Raw genomic sequence first — 18,573 nt, 5'->3', positions numbered from 1 at the left:
CTCTCTCTCACACATACACTTCACAGTGCCGCAGTGAAAAACCAGAAGGGTTGAATGAGTATGGGGGGGACTGGAGTCAGGGGTGCCCACCTGGAGAGACGGACGATCTCCTGTGAGTCCTGGGGATCCTGGTCCTTTTGCCCTCCTTGGAGGGATGTGCGTGGGCTAATCTCCCAGAACCGTGGGTCAGAGCTATGGCCAACTCTTGGCTTCTTTACACGACCTAGCGGCAGGAACTGGGCAGGAACGGGGGAGGGTCACCTGCACATCGACTCCCTCCTACCCCATCTTCTCTCATTAGCAGAGCAGAGCTAAGTAGACAGTTTCAGAGTCCGGGTGTCAGTTTCCCCTCAGACATGGGAAGAGACCGAGATGCCTAAATGTCTCCCACTCTTTTTTGTTTGGTCTAGAAGCTCTCTCTCTCTCTCTCTCTCTCTTTTTTTAAAGATTTTATTTATTTGACAGAGAGAGATCACAAGCAGGCAGAGAGGCAGGCAGAGAGAGAGGGAGAGGGAAGCAGGCTCCCTCTCTGAGCAGAGAGCCTGATGCGGGACTCAATCCCAGGGTCCTGGGATCAAGACTTGAGCTGAAGGCACAGGCTTTAACCCACTGAGCCACCCAGGCGCCCCTGGTCTAGAAGCTCTTACAGATCAGCTCCTGTTACATATTTCACGGCAGTGGCCATCAGTGTCTCCGCCATTGGCTGTCCTTTGCAGACCAGAAGGAAGGAAGGAAGAGAAGACCAGTCACCCCCACCAATCACCAGACATCAGTCTACCACCAGACCTATAGGAACATATGGACCTGGCAACCCCCCAGGGATTTTTTAATGTGTATCTTTGTACACTCACACCTTGTGTAAATAGACTTATATAATAAAAACAACAACAACAAAAACCTTGTAGATCAAAATCAAGCCTTAGCTTTCTGGCTTTGGAACCCAGACTTTAATCACCAGGGCTCTGTGAGATGCATAGACTCCCAGGTCATGAGGTCGGGCTTAAAGTGGACCAGGCTCTGGAAACTAGGAAGGTTCACGAACCTACACCGCCCTCCTTCCTAGAGCTTTGTCTTTACCCAATAGGTTATGCATCTTTAGGAGGAGGGGCGAGGTAGGCGTGTGTGTTTGTTTAATGTAGAATTCTTGGCAAATGTAAATTTCTTGGCAACCCGATCAGGTTGGCAGGTGCCGAAAGGTTCTTTTTCCACTGCCAGCTTCCCCCCATCATCTTCACAGCTCTACCAGGCAGAGAGCGCCCACCTCTCTCCACTCTCGGTGGACCCGGGCACCAGCCACAGCGACAGCCCCCGAGTGGAGGACACGGCCATCAGGGTTCAAACATGTCCTCAATGAGCTCTGTCCCTCTGAACGTTCGTTTCCCAGCTGTGAGAGACAAGGGTGAAGATGGGTGGGGAGTTTAACCTCATCGTCGGGTTGGGGTTGGGGTAGAGGAGGCAGGGTAAAGAGAAAGAAGAACGGGACATCAACAGGGATCCAGATGGGACCATCAGCACCATTGGAGAATTGTGCTGCTGTAGCCCCAAGCAGCCAGATGGTACGCCTGTGGGCCAAGGCAGGCTTCTCGAAGAAGGCAGCTCCTCGAGACTTCACGGCGCTGACTGCATGTCCGTGTAAGATGACAACGCTGATAGCCTGGCAGATGGTGCTCTGTCTTGGCAGACGAGCTCCAAGCAGGGCTTTGTGGTTTGGAAAGGCGCTGCAGACAAGCAGGGCACGGGGCTGCCACCACCACCCACTCCCCGGCTCCTCCCACCGGGAGACCCGCTTTCGTTTCCTCCCCACGGTCCCTGATGGAGGAGGCGGGTCCGGCCTGTTTGGCCCCCCGGGGCCGTTACCCATAAGCCCCCGATGCCTTGCCTTTCCCTGGGTCATTGACTGGCTGTGTTGCCCGGGCCCGTGCGTTGCCTAGCCCCACTCCTCGCAGAGATTTTGCTGGCAGGCGTAAAGAGGAATGGAACCAGCCCCGGGGGTGATATGTCTACGTAAGAGAAGGAGGGTGAGCACCTACGCATTTGGACGTGACTGTGACGATTCAGAGAGTGCATGGGTGATTTTTGATATTCCCTCTAATCTTAATCTTCACCAGCATCATCTGCGAAGAACAAAAATAGCCAGAGGAAACGAGTCTGTGGATACAGCAGCCTGCGCAGAGCACCCGTGGCAAACGGGACTCTGGCAAACGGCCCACAGAAATGGGAACCGTGTCCTTCAGGCTACACGGAATGCATGACTGAGGGCAGCAAGGGGATGACACGGGCCTTCGCCACCATCGTACGTGGCCGATCTGCCCTTCCTCCTGCTCATCAGTCTTTGCGACAACCTCCTTCCGAGTCCTGCCTACAGCTTTGACCAACTGTGCCCCGTGTTTAGGAATGGCCTCAGTCCATCTGATCTCTGCTTGGGACACAATCTGGTGCTGTAGCAGAAGTATTTTGAGGGTCAGAAGGGATGTCCCCGGATGTTGCCCCGCTGTCCCACCAAAAATGATGAACGGGTTACTTACTGTCCGGTCCCGCAGGAGCTGGCTCACCCTTCTGCTGCTGGCTGGGTAAAACAACAACGGTCACAATGGCGACAACACCAAGTCTGCTTTAGCCGCTGTACTTTCCAAGCAAGGCCAGACCTGGTCATTTGCTTTACGGTGGATACTGAAGTCTTACGTTGGCGGATTTAGTCTTTCCTCTGTGTTTTTGATCTTTAGAAGTTGTTTTTGTTCAAATTTTATTATGGAGAATTTTGAACCTACACCTAAAGTAAACAGAACAGTGTCGCGAACCCCCTTGTGCCCATCGGGCGGTGCCCGCAGCCGCCAGCCTCTCTGGCTCCCTTCACCTTCCTCTTCCTTATTATTTTGGGGGGGAAAAAAAAAGGAAGGAAAGAAAGGAAGGAAGAGAATCCCAGACATTTGTTTCATTTTATTCGTAAACAGGTCAGTATGTATCTCAAAAAAGAAAAGGATTGTTTTTTGTTTTTTTTTTACACAACCCTGATATCATTATTATACCCCCCAAAGTGACATTATATAATTTGCTTTCAATACTGCATATGCCTTATTCCCTCTCTTTAAGTCGAGTGGTGGCCTTTGGCTAAAAACAGTAAAATCTTACCTGATATTATTTAGCTCACAAATCCCGTATTTCTAAAAGGAATTGGTGCTTTTCTCAAAACTCATTCATTGGCTCATTTCCTTTCCCTAAATAAGCCTGTGGGGGTAAGCGCGGGGAATAAGACCGAGGGAGTGAGGCTAGCAAGCAGCCCTTATCATAACCCTGAACTTGCCTTGCCCCTGTGGCCTTGGCAGCTTGTGCCAATGACCCCACCCAGAGGGACAGCAGGTTTGAGCACGCCCTCTGTGCTCGTGCCCTCCCTTAGTGCTGAGCCAGATCCTAGCCAGGAGTCGGCAGTGGGACACTTGTTTGCCAGGGGAAAGTGATTGTGTGTTCCTAGCCTAGTGGCTCCCAGCATGTGGACGGACAGTGGGAAGGGAGGGGGCACCGGGCAGAACCAGACGGCCAAGAATGATTTGCAGCACTTGTCGAGAACTACACGTACTAATGAGGACAGCGGCCATACTGTTCCCTCCAGGGTTAGACCACAAAATCCCCCAGGTTCTAGAGAGCCTGCCCTCTCTCTGGCTGCGAAGGACAGTGGCACAGCTTTCTGGCTGGTGTGGCATTTGTAGGGAATCTCATTTGGAAATTTGTCCTTCTGTTTCCCTCTTCCCAGACAGGGTTTTTGTTTGCTTTTTGTTTTTTAAACTGCCAGGTACATGAGCTGGGGCTGCGCACTGCGTCATGCTTGGTACCCTAGCTGGAAGAGCCCTCTGGCTGCCTGGAGAAATGATTTTTCTTGCTGCACCCCTCTCGGCGCTGGTTTTGAGAAAGAATGTGTCAGAGTTTCAGGGCCAGCTTCCCTGGCCCTGGTTGGCGTCTGGAGATGAGAGCCCAGCAAACCCACCCCCCCCTTTGCCCCACCCCTACCCAGATCCCCACCCCGAGCTTTTAGGTTGATTGACACTTTGCGTGTCAGGGAGAGCCGCCCGCTGCAGGCCTGGGGCTTTGCTGGAGAATGTGGATCATAACTTGCATTGTGTTCATCGAGGGCCCTGACAAGTGCTGATGGATTTGGCTTCCTTGCAAAGCCTGAGCTCTGGGCGGGGACAAAGGGCAGCATTGTTTGGCAGGGCAGGCCTCTGCCTGTGAGCCCACTCATTTGCCTGACGGTGGAGACAGGTGTATCACACGCTCAGCGTGCCAGAGCGACGCTGGGTGATTAAGATCTTGGCTGTGTTCCCCAGGGCCAGGCGTAGAGAAGCAGATGTGCAGAGAGGATTGGCCGTGGTCACTCTCCTCTCCCTGGAAACGGGCCCCTGGCTTTTCTTCTCTTAGCTTGGTCTTCTGAGCTCTGCTCCTAAAAATGGCATCTTGTGAGGATGGGAAACTCTGGGCCCTCTCCTGACCCCTTGCCCTTTCCAGCCAGCTCGAAGGGCAGGTTGCTGGGCATCGTCAACGGGAAGGTACCCGAAATCTTCTGGGTTGTTACCAAAAATGTGTAAAACCATTTTCATCATTTAAAAAAATCAAAATGTTAGTTTATGAAGTAGCAGGTAAGTGACGCTCAGTCAGTCAAACCGCGCGATAACATTTGTGATGAGTCAGTCGTGCTCTGCCCTCTTCTTCCTCAACGGGTGGGTCTGCTCCCCGCGAACACCTTTTTCAATTCCGATTATATGTTTCTTTTGATATTTACCTCTGATTTCCCAATACCATGCTTGTCCTGGCATTTCTCCGTATTTTGGTTTCAGATACTATCTATCCATTGACTTTTTACCTTGAGAAGTGAACGTTCTCTTAGCCTTAGGTCGGTGTTCATGGCTAAAAACCCTCCCCGCATTGTCTTAACCAAATAAGTAGAAGTTTCTCTCGTGTAACTGGAAGTGTGCTCGAGGTTCAGCCTGCGATCAGAGCAGGGGGCCCGCGGTGTCACTGGGGACCCCGCCTTCCCCTTTTGCTACTCCATGCTGGAATCCTCAGCAGGTGCCTGCCGGACAGCCACTCTTCTTCCTCTTCTAAACCAAGTGACCCCGATTCTGTACAAAGCAGCCACATGCCTAGTATTGCCGGCAACCGTGTCTGTGTTCTGGTCCCCAGAACCTGCAAGTGTCTTCTGGGATAGGCCGGGGAAGCAAGGCTGTCAGCAGGAGGAAGCTGCCTAGTCTGCTGACCTGGAGATGCGGCAGTCCCCCTAGAATATCAGGAAGGGCCCAGGGTCATCACAAGGGGAGGACGGAGGGGAGGACCCTGGAGGGATGTGTTGAGAAAGACCTGCCGGCTCATCGCGGGCTTTCGGGAGGGAAGGGGTTCGAAGCAAGGACTACAGGCGGCTGCCCGAAGCTGGAGGGGCCAGCAGGTGGATTGTCTCCTGAAGCCTCCAGAAGGACGTTGGCCCTGCTGATGCTCCCTTACCAGCTTGAGGCCCCTGCTGCTGTTACGTAGTTTGATGCTTTTCAGATTTCTGGTTTTCCGGACGTGATCTCTCTCCTCCTTCCTTCCTCTTCTCCCTCCCTCCTCAGAAGGTCTCCTTTTCATTCCTAACGGGCGGAAATGTTGTGATACTGGATATTGGTGTGGATCCGGTTTCATTCGTCCTACTGGGCCCTTGACATGAAACTTTCAGCCCTGGAAACGTGTGTCTGCTTTCTTAAATTATTCGTCTCGCAGTTTCTTCTCAATTGTTTCTGTTTCTCTCTTAGAATTGCTTTTTGGTGGATGTTGAAACTCCTGGCTCGACCCTCGTTCTGATCACCCCTCTTGTTTTTACCATGTCCTTCTCTGTCTCTGTCTCTGTCTCTCAACATTATCTTCCAATTTCGCCCCTTTCTTTAAATTGATGCGGTCACATTCTTCATTTCCAGGAGCTCGTGTAGCTGTGATAAGCCTCCTCATGGCCTTCTCACTTCTTGGAGGCAATACCTTCTTCTGTCTTTCTCAGGGTGACAACGAAAGGAGTTAGTAGGTTTTATGATGTTTCTGTTTTCTTCCACTCCCTGCCTCAGTTTCCCCTGGGTTTCTTTCTTCCCCCCCCTCCCCATTGTGTTGTTTTGGTCTCTGTCCTACTTGCGACGTCCCCCCAATGTCTGGTGATGCTTCATCGGAAGCTTGAGTGGGAGAAAGGAGAGCACAGAGATAGAATAAGGCCACGTGCAGGTAGAAGCAGACATTGGAGTGATGTTGCCACAAGCCAGGGTCTGTCGGGAGCCACCAGGAGCTGGACCTGGCAAGGAAGGATTCTTCCCTAGAGTTTTTGGAAGGAACGTGTCCCTGCCGACACCTTGAGTTTGAACTTCTGGCCTCTAGACCGTGAGACAAGGAGGTTCTGTTGTTTTAAGCTGCCGAGGTTGTGGTCATTTTTTTGTGGCAGGACTTGGAAGCAAATGCACTATCCCAGTCTGGAAGAAGAGAGGGGAGGTCAGCACCAGCAGCTGCCCTCCTGTTCGTCAAGAAAGCCAGAGATTTCCTAGAGCAGTCTTCCTGTAACATCTCCTTGGTCAGAAATAAGTAAAATAGCCAGTCCTCGCCCCAAGGAGATCTAGAAAAACAAGAGTAGAATTTCATCAGATTTTTCCAAATGTGGCGGTTCTGAGTGTTGATGACTGTATCTGCTTGTACAGAAACGACCAGGACTCACCAAAGAGTCAGCTTATTGCTTCCCCAGAGCCAGGAGCCTAGGGAGTGTCTTCTCTCTGCAAACCCCTTTTCCGACCAGCTCCTTTCTCCTTGTTTTCTCCTGTTCCCATCCTGTGTGTAGTTCAGAGGATTGTTAGCTGAGATAGTACGCGGCAAACTCGCCTGCGTATTGTTTGTGATCAATACGCTTCAAGGGGTAGGAGGCTTACACAGGTGCGATTAGATGTAAAATATCTAAGCGGGAAAGGACTCGGTGAATGCTGAGAAAGGAGAAGGCTTACAGGTGTCTAAGAATCGAATCAAGCGCCACGTGCCTTTGATTCATAAATGCTGTGCTCCTGGGGACCGGGTCGTGATCCGCACCAACGCTCTTGCACTGGAATGGTCATTTAAAAATCAACCCTAGAATTTGCCAAACGCAGATTCCCAGGTTCCTGCCCACACACCTGCTCTCACACATTGGATGGGTCTGGAACAGGGCCTGGGAATCTGTGTTTTTAATAAGCCCCACCCAGCTGGTCCAGCCCCCTCCCACCTGCGACCGGATCCTCTGAGACCAGATCCCAGTCCCGCCATTGTGAGCTTCCGTAAGCCCTGCCTGAACGGACTGTCAGGTGCTTTTTGAAAGAAGCAGGAGGCAGCGCTCTATTCCTGGCTTCTTGGTGGGGACTGGGGCGTAAGGGGCCTTCAGTCTCCAAGGAGCTCTACCCAGAGGGGGCTCCTCCCGTGTCTTTGGACGGCCTTGGCGCTGCAGGTACACAGGGGCCAGAGGCAGGGTGTGCTTGCTTGTTGTAGGATGTGTGGAACGAGCCACAGCGCTCCGTGATCTGTTATTACAGGATCCCATCAGCCCCTGGGGGCGCGCAGACTCGGATGCACAGCCACCTGCTGGAACAAAGGGAGAGGAGGCTTCTGCAAGGGGACCGGTGCCTGCTTTCCGAGCACACGGTTCCAAGGAAGTGGGGGAAGAAAGCTGGTTAGACACGGGGTTGGACAGTGTCCCCTTCGAACATTCCAGCAGGGATGATTCCTCTGCCTCGCCCTGTCCAGACCTGAAGCATGTTCCCGTGTTGTCGTGTGAACTCCTGCATCTCTCCCCTACCCGTCTGCTTTATTCGTGCTCTCTGCACCACCGCCCGCAGCCTCCTGGCTACGCCTGCTTCCCTCCCTGGGACCACCTCATCCGTCTCCTCGGCTACGCAGAAGGCGCTAAAGGCAGAGCTCTTAGAAGAGCACCCAGCATGTGGGAAGCCTCGGGCACACCTCCTGCTGACCTCATGCTCACCCAGGTCTCCCTCACCGCGCCCCCCCCCCCGCCCCAGCACCCCCATCCGCCCACAACCCTCACCCACTCGCGCCCCTGCCCTTCCCAGCACTGTGGGGTCTGGCACTGTTTTATTGCCCGCCCGTTTCCCGGCTGCACAAAGGGGGCCTTTGTTACAGGTCCTTCCAGATGTTGAGTATTTGGAAAACATTCCGATCAGAAGGTGTTTGTCCTCCGGATGCCCTCGGAAGGGTCCGGGACAGGGGTTCCGGAGTGGCAATCCCAGGCCTCGGGCGTCGAGACTCCCTGAGAGAACCCAGAGGAGATCTGGAGGGCGTTGCAGTATCGTCACCCCCGCCCCCATCGGCTCGATCCCAATCAGCGCGCGCACCGCTTCACCGACGTGCTAGCGAGCCCCACGCCCTGCCTCTCTCTGGCATGGTCGTGCCTTTCGGGGGACCGATCTGGGTCACGTGCCTGTTGAATGTGATCCGACAACGGTAAGAAGCCCAAGGTGCCGTGGGTCGAGTTGTGTCTCTAAAATGCCTGTGTGGATGCCCGAACCCACAGTGTGACTCTTTGGAGACTGAGCTTCCAGGAGGGTGATTGGGGTTCAGTGAGGTCCTGGGCCAGTGTCTTCATCCAAGACTGGTGGCCTCATAAGAAGATGCAGAGAGAGAGAGAGATCTTACGCGCCGTTTCTCCCTGCCACGGGAGCACCCGCACAAACGCGTTCTTCTGGAAGCTTCGAAGAAAGCTCTCCCCAGAACCTGACCGAGCCGGCACCCTGGTCTCAGACTTCCAGCCTCCAGAATCGTGGGGAGGAAATGTCTGTTGTTTAAGTCCCACCCCCAAGTCTGTGGTATTATGTCACAGCAGCCTGACGAAGGCATAAGACAAGAATTGTGATTCACCCTCAAGAGCAAACGCAGCTCCAAGAAGACGGGCGACTTTCAGATGGACGCGCATCACCAGGACCTGGTGTTCCCTCCCATTCCATCCCAGCGTGCGGCTCTCTTGTTCACCTTCCCCCCGAGTCCTGGGAGGTCAGGGAGCTGATGCATACACACAGCAATTGAGGCCCAGAGAGGGTGGACGGCTTGCTGCGGGTCACACTGTAGGGCAAGTCAGACAGAGAGCAGGATGGGGTCTGGCCCCACGGGGTCAGCACAGGGCCCTTTCCCAAAGTTCTGAAGTTACAGGAGGGAGGGAAGCACAGGGGTGAGGGTCAGACATTCCCAGCCACACCTGGGACCGTGCTGCGCTGTGCCATGATGTGCCGCGCTGTGCCGGGGGCTCCACCTACTTATAGGCTAGTCCCTCTGTTTCCACAGGTTAGCCCCCCTCTTTCCTGTGTCACTCTCTGCTCCACTCTGGCCTGAGAGCTCCTCGTTCCTCATCACAGGTGCCTGCCTCCGCTGCTCTGGACCTCAGTTTCTCTCCTTACGGAGCACCTGTTCACCTCCAGAGGGTCGTTTATAAAGACCAGGGAGCAAGGGCCTCAGGAGGGAAAGGCTTGGGAGGTAATGGGTTTGGGAGAAGTGGGGCAGCTGGTGACTGTTGCCGGAGAGAGTTTCTCCCACCATCAGTGTGCGTAGCTGCTGAGAAATTGCTTTTTGCTCCAGAGTTGAATGGATAATCATCAACTTCATAATACCTAGCTGGGGGTTGTTGGGAGGATTGAAAGGGTCATTGAGGTTGTTGGTCCCCAAACTGTCACACAGGACCAAGGGATGTCCTGGGATATGAGACCTTCAGTGCTAAAACCAGGAGAGTCCTGGGGCGCCTGGGTGTCTCAGTCGGTTGAGAGTCTGCCTTCAGCTCAGGTCATGATCCCAGGGTCCTGGGATGGAGCCCCACATCAGGCTCCCTGCTCAGTGAGAAGCCTGCTTCTCCTTCTTTCTCTGCTCCTCTCCCAACCCCCTGCTCACGCTCTCTCTCTCAGATAAGTAAATAAAATCTTTTTTAAAAAAATAAAACCCAGGGGCGTCTGGGTGGCTCAGTGAGTTAAGCCTCTGCCTTCAGCTTGGGTCATGATCTCAGGGTCCTGGGATCAAGCCCCGCATCGGGCTCTCTGCTCAGCAGGTAGCCTGCTTCCCTTCCTGCCTCTCTGCCTACTTGTGATCTCTGTCAAATAAATAAATAAATAATAACATCTTAAAAAAAAAAAAAAGAAGGAGAAAGTGATGCTTAAAAAAAACAAAACAAAACAAAAAAAGTAAAACCCAGAGAGGCCCGGGCAAACCAGGGTGAGTTTATTGAGTCCCTCTGTCTGAAACAACCCTCAAAGGGAGGAGTTAGCCCATGTTTTTCCGGCAAGAACTAAGCATTGTGCATTGTAGCGGGCCTGTCACAGTGTGGGTTCCTGTGTTGTTTGTATATACTTGAATATACTATTCCAGCACCATGGATGTTGGCCTTGGCCGCATCACTTGCCTTAGCCAATGGAATGTCAGCGACCATGCCAGGAGCAGGAGGCTTCAAGGTTTGGCTTGGTTTGGTTTCCTGTGGTCTACCTCAAGAAGACCATATCCCAGGTCTCTACTGGCCCTTCAGTCTTGGATCCAGAGAAGAACACAAGTGGAGCAGGTCTGAACCCAACTACGGTGGACCATGTTGATAATTAACTGTCTGCCTTGCCCCATCACATGAATCACATGACCCCAAATTCATGCTCCTTTGTAATGTGAAGTCATCAAGAGGGGAAGGCTGTTTCTACTGCCTGGCCTGCCTTGAACCTGGGCTGCCACCTTGTGACTTGCTCCGACCAGGAGAATGGGGCCAAAGGGATATGTGTGGATTCCAGGGCCCTTGAACAGACCTGGCTCATTAGACTCTCATTCTTTTGGAACCCCGAGCCCCCCATGTTGTACAAACATCAGCCTAGCTTACTAATGAATGAAGGCACGTGAAAGAGATCCAGTGATCCCCTGAGGATCGCCAGCACCCATGGCTGGACATGTGAGAGAGACCACCTTGGACCCTAGACACAGGAGTGAGCTCGGGGCAAGATCAATAGATCTGCCCAGCCAGCCCCAAGAATCGTCATCAGAAAGAAATGGTTGTTATAAGCCATCAAGTTGTGGAGGGGGAGGGTGTTTTAGGCAGCAGTCGATAACTGTAGATATCAACCCGTGGCCCAGGATCCGAGTTCAGCCAACAGGCAATGTCAAGTTGCCCAGTTGGGTCTATCCCAGTCTGGCAGAACCACAGTCAACCTGCTGTCCTGCAAATGTGGGAATAAATGCCTCTTACTAGAAGACAGTAGCATTCTAATGTTTGTAACTCTGTTGTGCCGGTAACTTATATTAATAAGAGGAGATTCAGCCCAGGGGAGGCTGGCTCCAAAGCCCAGTCTTCACCACTTAACCACTGAAGTCCTGTGCTGTCGGTCATCTCACAGGCCGGCATCCAAGAGATACTGACCTGATGCCCGGCGACATTCCCAGTCTGCCCAAAGTGCCCAGATACCCTGTGTCAGCCTGGGTCCCCTTTTATTTTATGGTCCTCATGGTAGAGAACCTTCCCCGTTCGAAAAAGGAGGAAGTAAGGGTTACGTACCCTAAAGAAAGCTTTACATACTGTAAAGCTTTGCAACCAATATATCCTTCAATATAAATGAAGACAGCATAGATTATACCCAGGAGTGTCAGAACAAGGAAAAGCAGAAAAAGTAGAGGAACGGAGAAGAAAATTTCAGAAAATACGTTCACGACTTCAAGGGAGGGAAGCAGCGGACTCCATGGAGCATAAGATCGTTTTAATGAGGTTCAGCAACAAAACGGAGTAGCGTGTGGTTTGGAGATCCGCACATAGGTGTTAAAACTGCAAGGAAAATCAAGAGAACAATAAACAGAATTCGGTGTGTTTATCCATCCGGGAAGGAGAGGAAGGACAGCTGGACAGCTGGGAAGGACCACACGGGGGAGAGCAGTGGTCTTGGTCACGCGGTAGCTCTTCGTTAAACTGGGTGCTGGATTCCGGGAGCTTGTCTTACCTTTGCAGTACAAGTAAGCAACACCCACACAGAAGCAGGAGGTCGTGATTCGTAGGCGTGTGGACTCTGTCTGGGTTTGAATCCTGATTTGCTACTCATCAGGGCCTTGGGCAAGTGACTTAACCTAGTCCCTAATTTCCTCATCTGTAAATAGAAATTAATGGCCAATATCCCTCCCTCCGAGTCAGGAGGAAAAAAGTGCTGGAAACAGTGCCTGTCAGGTACAAAGCGGGTGATGTGTATTACTTTGTATCTATCAACGATCACTGAAGAGAGGAGGTTGGGTTGGAGATGTTGCTCAGCTGTGTTCCTCTACCCATTCAAGACAGGGTAAGCAAGCAGCCCGTGTTGTTACAAAGTTGCTCTTGCATGGAGGTACTGGAACAGAAGGGTTGGGAGAGGCTTCTGGAGGAAAAGTTTCCCTTCCCTCCGCTGCCTCCAGGCCCCCCCCCACCCCCGTGGGGCAGGGTCTGAGCAAGCTTCGCGGTGGATCCCACTTGGGCTTTGAATAGGGGTTATTGTCATGTGTGCGTGGGGGGAGGCAGGCTGCAGAGTTCAATAATTAATTTGCCACAATTAAACCAGAGACTTCTGTCTCCAGCAGCAGATAAGCAAGCGTCGAGCTAACAACGGGGAAGGGAGGGGCGGCTTTGACCAACCGGTGGTGAAGGGCAGGCGGGGCTGGGTGAGGGTGATAGGGGCCCGTCCTTGCTTTATGGTGGCAATAAGTCGTCATCAGGCATCTGGGGGATTTAGGAAGCTGGCGTCAGCTGTAGGGGGAAAGGAGGAAGCTCCAGCTTTGCAGTCAGACCGGCCATTGAGGAAGACTCTGCGGGGGCCCTGGAGGTGGCAGGTGGGACATCAGCTTACCTTGTTCCTTCGAGTCTGGGCCAGATGGTCCAGGTGACGCAGCTTCTATGTGGGGGTCTAACATCTCCACCAAAGGCTTCCGGAGTCAAGAGGATTCTGACAGGCAGAGACGGTGATCAACCCGGGGGAAGGGCTTTCGCTGGGAAGCAGGGAAGGGAGTAGGCAGCATTGGGTTAGACTGCAGGAAGAACTTTCCTCCCGAAGCAGTGGTAATCAGAGCATTTGCCCTCTACCGAGCGCTCGCTATGAACCCAGCGCCGGGTACATCACCCATAATCCCTAATTCCCATAAGGCACATGGCAGGTGCTTTTATTATCCCTTTATAGAGATGAGGACCTGGAATCCGACAAAAGTTGAACACCTTGCCCGAGTTCCCATAGCTCCAAAGCTGCAGAGACAGGCACTGAACTCGGACAAGTCTTTATTGGGAGTTTCTAGGCTCCGGATATCCTGTGCCCCCAAAGGTACCCATCGGAGATGTTTTAGGACTGTTCTTCTCTCTGCAGTCTTCCTTGGTCCCCTTGTTCCGACATCTGTCATCTGTGGTCCTACACACACACTCCTCTCACACGCACACGCATCGCCACATATACAACACAGGCGAACACACGTTGCACACACCCCATGCGCACATGCCTCACCCTCTCCCACCGATGCACACACCCTCCTTTGAGGAACTGGCGGGAGGGTCGTGGAGGCATTTGACCTGACAGCTGCAGGTGGGCTGCCCCTGGGACAGCTGGGTCGGATGGTCTTCCTGGAACCTGCCGAGGCTCGTGCTGGACCCCCAAGGCTTGGTTGTCATAGGCACACTAGAAAACAAATGTCATCCTGGCCCTTAAGGTCGTCCACACTTACTGCACACTTGGCCTCAGGAACTGGGTTAGGCTTCATTTCGGTAGGAGGTCTGCTGGGAGCACTTTATACTCCAAAAGAGCTCATTAAACCTCATAGTGGTCTTGAAAGAGTGATGGGGGACCGTCCCTGCCCACGCGGACTTTATTAAATTGAGGCCCCTGCGAGGGTGAGAGTCATGTGTGAGATTGATGGACTGGGGATCAACAAACACGGTAGGAAAAAATTAACCCCGGACGCAGCGTCCCTGGTCGCCAGGGTCGGCAGAGACTCGGAAACATCATGCTAGGTGGCCGCAGCCCCTTGGTCCCAAAATTCCTCGGGCAGACTGTTCAATGATCAGGCAGCGACTGCAGAATGCCGGAATGCTGGAATGCCGCTGTGACTGTGTCCCCACCCCCCAGGATGGCGGCTATGCTTGCTCTCTGGTTCGGTTCCCAGAGTGACTCCAAAGGAAGTCGATGCCTTACTGCACGTGCAGTTCTAGCATCTTCCTCCCTCATTCATTTGGGAAGAACAGGGCGGAGAGGGGAACTTTATGGAACTATTATGGGCTGGCGGGCTGATCGATGCCATCTATAAAATTCGAGGTGGCCATGGCTGGGGACGGGGCTCTGGGCTGGAGAGTGACTTCTCAACTTCAGCATCGTGACCTGTGGAGCTGGACCGTTCTGTCTCGCGGAAGGCTGTTCTGTGTTGCAGGGGGCAGCGTCGCGGTCTCTCCCAGCAGCTAGCACCACCGCCACCCAGCCCAACCCCCGCCCCCTGCCCCCCACCAGGAGCGACAATGAAAAATGTCTCCAGACATTGCCCAGCGGGCCCTGGGCGAAGGGGGGCAGATGTCCCTGTTGAGAACCAGTGGTACTGATATATTTCAACTGGGGGGTGTGGCTGTCTTCGTGCCGGCCGCTGCCCTGCCTCTCGTCCCTTGCCCTCTCCATCCATCCCCGCCCCCCCATCTGTTCGTGGGCACCTTGGTGGCAGAGGACGGAGCCTTTGCTTTGGGGGCCAGGAGGAAAGCCAAGCTCATTCTCCACCTCACTGAGCCTCTCTCACCCGCCAACATGGTGGCAGTTGGTAATTTCAAGAAGCAACCCCGGGCTGCAGAGGGTTGGGCAAGGCAGCTGGCGAAATGGGGCTTTCTTTTCTCTTCCCTCCAAGTCCTCATTCTCTGCGACGTCCGTCCGAGCGTGGCCTGCTGAGACCCGGGGCTGCGCTGCAGGCAAGGACAGGCACCAGCACAAGCGCCCTCTGTCCTTTCTCCAAAGGGAGTTCGCCTTCCTCCTCCTCCTCCTCCCCCTCCTCTTCCAGAGACTCTTGTTTTTTTCCATCCCCTCCCCCACCAATCGCACCGTCACCCCTCCCCCACCCCTGTCCCCTGAGTCCCGGGACACCTGACTTATTTATTTATTTACAGCTGGAGTATTTGAGCTGAGGGTTAGTTCGGGTCTATTAAGTTTGCTCCTTTTCCTGCCTGGGAACCCGGGTAATGAGTAACCATAGCGTGCTACAGGCAGCTGTCTCCGACAAACCCAGAGACGCCGTGGGAGCTGCATAAGGGAGCGTTTGTTCTGTCCCTTCTCAATAGTTCCTTGTGCAGGAGGCAGGGTGATGGGAGGGAGGGAGGGGGGAAGAAAGAGACAGACACTAAATCACTGCACTTTTGACAATTCCTCTCCTCTCTCCTCCGCGCCCCCCCTTCTCCTCCCACCTGCACCACCATCGTGGACTCCGGGCTTTCAGACCCTTCCCGCTGCCTCATCCAAACCTCAAGGGCCACTTTTCGGTGGGTTGCAGAGGACATGGAGCCCGAGGGCTGGTTTTTACCCTGGGGATGGTTTAGGTGCCCTGCGTCTCTCTCTCACTGTGTGGATGAACACAATGGCCATTGTACACCAGTTCATGGAATGATCCAATAAATCTCTAGATATCTATTCCCAACCGTGTGGGCCCAGCTATGCTATAAACCTGTTTGGAAAGTACTTCCATAAAGTTCAAGTATATCATGGGCTCAGTCATATGCGCCGCAGTCAATGTGGGGCTCATTAGGGCTGAACTTGATCCGTATTATTGTGGAGACTAGAGAGACAGACCAAGAAATATATTGCCCCCTGGGTCCTTGGCAAATCTCCCAATTGATAGTCACATCCATTCATTCAATGTGTGGGTATTAAAATATCTACGCCACGCCAGCCGCTTGGCTAGGTACTGGGGACAAGGATAGAAATGAATAGGGCATGATCCTTGCTCTCAAGTTTACAAAGTGGTAAGAACTCTCATGGATTAGGGTTATTATATAGGAGTACAGACAAAATATCCCAGGAGAACGAGGGAAGGAAAAGATCAGAATCTTTGGAAGCATGAGGGAGGTTAGATTCCAGGAAGTAACAATGAACGGTGGGGGGGGGGGGTCCCTCCTCCAGGCAAAGGAAATCTTTAGCAGAGAAAATGTGGCAGGCAGGCTTGGAGCATATTTGGAGAGCAAGGAGGGGCCGTTCAGTTAAGTCCTGGGCAGATGAATCAAGGTCCGCATTGGGTTTTAATTAATGAGGCTATGGTGTGTAAGATGCATTTAAAGGGGAAGACAGTAGCGATGTGAAAACCAGTTAGAAGGGGATCCTCCGAGATAGAAACAAATGAGAAAGGGTGGGCAAGATGGTGGGCGATAAGGTGGGGGCAGGGGAGGAACCGGGGAGACCACAGTGGGGAGGGGCGCTGAGCTCTTGGCCTGGGTGGCCAGGAGGACAGAGCTGGAGAAACATGCCAAGTCAGGGAAGGATCCAGTGAAGGATCAGAATTTAGCAGCAAGATGAGCAGTGGTGGTTTGGATGTGTTGGGTGTGAGAGACCAGCAGGACCCCAAGGTACCCAACAGCCAGTTGGAAATGGAACTCTGGAGCTCGAACAGGGAGTTAGGGCTGCGATGTCTCACTAGCTTTCCGCTCTAACGCTTCCCCGATGGGGGGAATGAACAGGGGCTGGAGCTCTTCCCTTGGCCTGTCGTGATCCTGTCCCCACCCAGCTCCCTGCCCCAAGAGCTACCCTATCTGGAGGACATCAACAGGCTCTCTAGGCCTCTGGATTCCAGGTGGATTCAGTAGCCAGAGGAACAACAGGCAAGAGGAGAGCCGCCACAGCTCTCAGCAGGGGTGTCTCCGGGAAGCTGCCTTCTCTAGATGCTGGATACCTTTGTTCCCCTTGTCTCCTCTGGCTTAGTGGGGGTCAAGCCTCATCACTAGCTGGTGCTGAGACCCTGCACTCTCTCTCATTGGTTTTCCTGAACCTCACCCGTTCCTTGTACCCAGTCCCTGCCTTAAACTCTTAAACTCTTGTCAACACGACAATTGGGCCGGGCCGTCTCTATCCCATCAGGACCCCGAATAATACAAAAACTAGAGTTGGGGACACACCAAACACATCCTATCTCTTTCTCCTGGATGATACTCCTAATCAACCGAGAACATCTAAGAAATGGACAAATAATCATTACAATTGAGAAACACTCTACAACTGAAATGACTCACCCACTTTCTAGGGTTCGTCCATCACTCTGAACACCAGTGGATCGATTCTTGATCTTTTTCTAGATTCTTCTCTGTCATTCTGTGTCCGTTTCCGACTTGGCCAGGCAACTTCAACGCTTCTTCTTAACACTGAGATGAGTTGCTGGTTTAAGTCAAAGCTATTTCTTTTGAGCAGCTTCTACCTTCTTTCCATCGTGCCATTGGGGATGCCCTTGGCTATGGTGAGCCACCTGTAATGGAACCAGCGTGCCCTAAGCAGAAGGGGATTCTGAGCAGGAGCATTTGCTTTTTTTGTTCCAGTTTATTAAAACATCTTCCAAAACGTGATGGATTTCTAGCTAGAAGATACCCTCCAAGTATCCGCCTGTTTTAAAATGCGTGCGTGCCCATCATGACATTTGCTGTCCCGCCTTGATGGTTGCCCATGGCTCTCTGGCCACAACCTCTTTGCACGTAGTCTGGGAGTTCATAACCTTTCCATCGCGAGTAATAGATACATGGAACTAGCAGGGTCCAAAAAAGAATTTACTGGAAGGATTTGGGGCAAAGAAATAAACCCAAACAAAAGAGTGAAATATCAAAAATCAGGTTGGGGAGGATAGAGTCTAGGTGCGGAACATGCATCACTTTGCTTTGTTCTGCACATGAGCTTTCTTCTTTCTCGTCGCAGATCTGCGTTCCCCATGGGGTAGGAAGAGGAGTGGTTCTTAAAGAAGGGAGGCGCATGAGGCCAGTTAACGTTCATCCCAGGCATTGTCCAACAGCAGTTCTTTTTAGAAACAAAGTAACCCACATTAAGAGACTTTACTAGGCTCTACAAGTGCCTTTTGACGTATTCACAGTTTAATAGACAGAAGCTATCAGTTAAGCAAATAAATACATCAGGCAATTGGCAATGTCATTATTTTCCGATTGTTGATGGATGTGCCTTCATTCCTTGATAGGGTGGTAATTGAGGGTGTGCGATAATGGACCATAAATGAGATCACACAGGTTCAAGCCTGAGCTTTTGTGACCTTGGGCAAGTCACTCAACACGCCTAACCTTGTTTCCTTATCTACAAAGATGGGAATAACGGTACTGTCACCTCAGAGTGTTGACGTGACGTTTAAATGATGTAATGTTTGCAAAATGGTGTTGCAGAGCCTCTTAGGGTTTAAGTGGGAAGAGGGAAGACACTGTAATCTGTAAATCCCGGCTCCACTCACATCTCATTGGTTTTCAGATCTTGCAAATTAATGACAGATGGGAAAAATGATCCCCATGTCTGAGATGGATTTAACGGGTACAGAAAGGTAGAGTGACTTCTTAAAGATCCCACAGCAGAGTTAGTCCCAGAGTGGGCCACGGGTGAG

The 18,573-nt window shown here is 52.4% G+C and overlaps 1 long non-coding RNA gene across 1 annotated transcript; it reads right to left on the bottom strand.

The window, feature by feature from the left end:
* Nucleotides 1–12,845: 12,845 nt before the first annotated feature.
* Nucleotides 12,846–14,934, bottom strand: LOC309852251. Its single transcript, XR_014305137.1, has 3 exons — nucleotides 14,752–14,934; nucleotides 13,699–13,856; nucleotides 12,846–12,978 (listed from the first exon to the last, which is right to left on the bottom strand). It is a non-coding gene; the product is annotated as an uncharacterized lncRNA (long non-coding RNA).
* Between the last annotated feature and the right edge of the window lie 3,639 nt (nucleotides 14,935–18,573).

Source organism: Mustela nivalis (genome assembly GCF_964662115.1).
Source record: "Mustela nivalis genome assembly, chromosome: 17".
Classification (NCBI taxonomy): domain Eukaryota; kingdom Metazoa; phylum Chordata; class Mammalia; order Carnivora; family Mustelidae; genus Mustela; species Mustela nivalis.
Note: the sequence above shows the minus strand (reverse complement) of the source record. Positions and strands in the feature narration are given on the sequence as shown.